Genomic DNA, 4,231 nt, shown 5'->3' on the forward strand with positions numbered 1-4,231 from the left:
AAGATGGCTGAACACTTCCTCTTAGGTTCATAAATTTTCATATTTGATTCCAATGAATTTGAACATACTTCCTTAGCATAATCCTACATACCATCACATTTTAAATCCATTGGGACCATTAAAACTTATTGAAACAATTCCTACCCTTGAGTTCTTGAGTTGGCTGAACTGAAAAGTCCTAGTTCATAGGGTAATTTCTTCCATAACCCATTCAAAACTGCACCAAACATCAACAACACAACTCATACTCAATTTGCTATCCTTTCCTAGCACTTCCAACACAACAGAAATGAAACAGCACTTCCCCCTCAAATTAAGTCACGTTTTGACCATTTCTCGATTTGTGCGTTTTGCTATCCTTGCGCACGGGCCATGCTAATCTTCTCTGTATCGTTCCAATTTTAACGGATGTTACAGAGAGCGCCGCCTGGTACAAGTATGCGCTCTCAACCAAAATGGTTGCTATATTTTTAATATAATATTATGAGATTTCATAGTATGAAATCATACTAGGTGATAATAGATTAAGTTGATTGTGGATCACTCATCAATTATTCTAAAGGTTTAAAATGTTTGATTGACAGATTCTAAAGGAAAAAAAAACTTTCTTGTTTTTTCCCAGGTCGGAAACTAGCATTTGTGGTTCACATGCATTATCATGACTCTATTGGTATATAAAAGTTAGGTGTTGCATTATTTAAGTGTCTTTTTAAAGATTCCACTTAATAACTAACTAAGCAAATTGCATCGATTAAAATATTAGCTAAAATATAGAGAAAATTACACACAGATTGTAACACCTCATGTTTAAATCAATTAACTTTCCTTGCGGAAGCATTTGGAATCACTTTTGAAGGCTACAATTGATGAAAAATCAAGTTTGAAAATTTTCATTTACGGGTTACTATTCATTGTCACCTTAAAATGTGACAAACTTCGAAAATTCATAACTAATTGTAGAAAAATTGAAATTGAGTGATTCCAAGTTCTACAAAAAGCTCTTTGGATAAAATTTTGAGGAAAAATAGTTTCTGAACTGATTGCCTTGAAATTCGAGCTCAATTTCATTTGAAAAAGTTACTGTTCATTTGGTCATTTTCGGATTTTACTGTATTTTTGCCTAACTTTAGAAAGGCATAACTTTCTGCTCGATTATCAGAATCAGGCAAACTGCCCCTCATTTTAAAGAGAAACATCAGATCTCTTTGTTTGCCAAATCTTATGACCTAACTCACTCGTTTGATAGGTCAAACTGGAGCTACAAACTCGCTGCTCCAGGACTTACGTTTTATCCCTTAACATCTATTTAATTCTTTTTATTTCTTTGACATAGATAACTTGGGATTACTCTTTCTCATTCATTCTCATACATTTCTATTTATGCCATAAACATTATAGTTAAATACATGGCATCATTGACATCCATAACATAGTTCACAAAATAGTAGAATTATACATTTATCAACAGTCTCATCCATTAACAAGAATAATTCTCCGCTTACTTCTCCTTGCTTCTCATGCCATTATTGCCCATCATTGATTGACTAAATGGTTGGTTAGGGAGGGGTGAGATTCGGGGAATCTCAGTAGCAAACACTACCCATAAGCATGCAAGACATAATGCACATGCATGACATGTTATAACATTAACACATGAATGCCATAGAAAGTAAGCTAAAGCATTTCATGCTTCCATAACATATTGCCAAGGCAAAACATAACATAAACTTGCAAACATAACTTTGCAAACATTTCATCATAGCTTAGTCACATCATGGCAACACAACCACATCATGCAAGCATACATATCACGCACACAGTAAAGTTCACTACCTTGTAACATGGCTTTCCCCTCGCTTTTCCTTTGATTCCCTTGTCTTTCCAACCATGTGGACATTCGGTCAACATCACCAAACATCCTCTTGGATGTTCCAAAGATCCTAAACATAGTCATAATGATCATACAATCTATTAGAACCACTAGGTTACATAAAGTTCAAGACTAGCTCTCTTGAACCTCAACCCTTTCTCTTCCTTTTAGGGTTTTCTTTCTAGCTTTTCTAACATAAATCTCATCATTTTCTATCCTTAAGATCCATTTCTTATCAATTATGACCACTTTAGATGGCCTTAGATTCAAGAATACCAAATCTGGAAATTTTGCTTCGCGGGTACTGTTCATGCAGAGTTTCCAGAATTTTTGCTCAACTTTGAAAATTCATAATTAATTCTAGAAAAATCCAAATTGAGTGGTTCCAAGTCTCACTGAAAGCTCCTTAAGTTAAATTTACATGAAAATTAGTTTCAGGAACCAAATACACGCTGAACAGCACCGGAATTGTACGGAACTCGAAACTCTTCCAAAAGTTCAATACTGTTTCCAGATTTCAAACCCTAACTTTGAAAAATCACCATAAATCGTACACATATCCAAATAAAGTGTTCTACCCATGTATTTAAAGCTCATAGAGTGTACTTTAAGCATAAAAATTTCAGAATCAGATACGCACAGTAACTAATCCGAAATAGGCATAAAATCAGGTGCTATAACCATCACATACCTTGTTTTAGAGTTTGATCTGGCTTGGAACCACTTGGCCTTTCTTTCTCCCTCTTCTTTCTCTCTCTAGAAACCATTTTGCAAGAGCTTCCCCATGGATTCCTTATGCTTGGATGAAATGGTAGGGAGGGGAGGGGGTATTTATAGAAAAACAGACTGAATCTGGACGGTTGATCTTAAAAATACATGGCTTGATCTGGACCGTCCATTTTCTCTTTTGATCTTACGGTGACAAGTGTCCTATGACATCATGGTTACCTCATCATGATGACATCATGCTTACATCATCAAGCCACATGTCTTTAATCCAACCGCACATGTGTCTTGCATCCGACCGTACATGTGTCTTCCATCTAGTCGTACACGTAATATTTTCTTTTTCTTATCTAACCGTACACTTGTCACTTTCATGTCCTTTCATCATTTATGGCATTAAAATAGGGAGAAAATAAATGGAAAATTCGTGCAAAAATATTTTCTTAATTATTTCTCCACCTATCAAGCCAATCTTGCACCATATCAGATACTTTTCGAGTCTTGAATTACCCTGTACCGTTGGGACAACTTCTTCTTAAAATTCTGGCCAATAAAAGGTACACATATGGCGCCATCTTAGAGGAGCATAGATGAAAATGATTAGCTCTACTGACAGGCTACTTAACCTTACTGAGTCATGCAGTAGAGATTTCACTATAACAGGTAGACAAAAGACTGTCTAAAATATTCCCGTACTGCGTTCTGATTTTTATGCTGTCCATAAATATCTTCTGGTGACTCAGCATGATGACTCGTAGGTGTCATGATTATGCTTGATGACTCAGCACGCTCGCATCGTCATGATGGCTCTTAGATATTTTCTTTGGTTTTTCTCCTATTTAGGGGACAAAATTATTTAATATTTGACTGGAGCATTTTATTCAATCCAGAGCTCCAAAAATTCATCCAAAAATATCATAAAATTCCTCATATTCTAAAGAAAATATGTGAATTTTCTCAGGTCATAACTCAACCTGTAGCCCCACTTAAAAATCATTCTTTAAAATGCCCTTTGTCGGCACAACTGGCTTTTAAGTATTTTTAAAGCCATTTTGCTGGTCTTCTGGGGATGAGACTAATTTTATAATTTTCTATAGTCTCTTAGATCATACATCCCCATTTTACCATAATTTTCTAAGGTTTCCTTATGACTCAAACAATTAAATCTACCTCTACATCTCAAATTGAGCCATAAACTTATAAATTCCTTTTAAGTTACCTCAGGGGTATTTTCGTCATCTCTCTTCACAAAAGAGCCTTAGAATATTATTTCCCATTTTCTGGGATTTTCCTAGAATTTTCTAAGTACTTTCTATTTTTACCCCTGATGGCCGTAACTTTCTGAATTTATGGTTTTACCCCTGCTTAGGCTCAACCTCATAAAAACATCTCTTTGAGGCTTCTAACTTAACCTTTGGTCTGTATCTAGCCTCTTTTTCTATTTCTGGGCCTTTGAGACTTTACTGGAGTCTCTAACTTTGATTACCCTTTAGCCCCTTAAAACTTTCACTTTGCAGTTTAGTCCTTGAAACTACTTTAACTTCCTTTCTCATCTTTAAAACCTCTACTAAAAAGGGGTCTGGTAGCCTATCTCATTCAGGCTATTTCTGATACTTTTAGGCCCAAAAATCGAAA

The 4,231-nt window shown here is 35.4% G+C and overlaps 1 non-coding gene across 1 annotated transcript; it reads right to left on the reverse strand.

The window, feature by feature from the left end:
- Window positions 1–318: 318 nt before the first annotated feature.
- Window positions 319–425, reverse strand: LOC114727082 (U6 spliceosomal RNA). Its single transcript, XR_003738554.1, has one exon. It is a non-coding gene; the product is annotated as a U6 spliceosomal RNA (small nuclear RNA).
- Window positions 426–4,231: the final 3,806 nt, after the last annotated feature.

This window comes from Neltuma alba, unplaced genomic scaffold (assembly GCF_004799145.2).
Source record: "Neltuma alba isolate B1F8T4 unplaced genomic scaffold, ASM479914v2 tig00012440_pilon, whole genome shotgun sequence".
Taxonomy (NCBI): Eukaryota; Viridiplantae; Streptophyta; class Magnoliopsida; order Fabales; family Fabaceae; genus Neltuma; species Neltuma alba.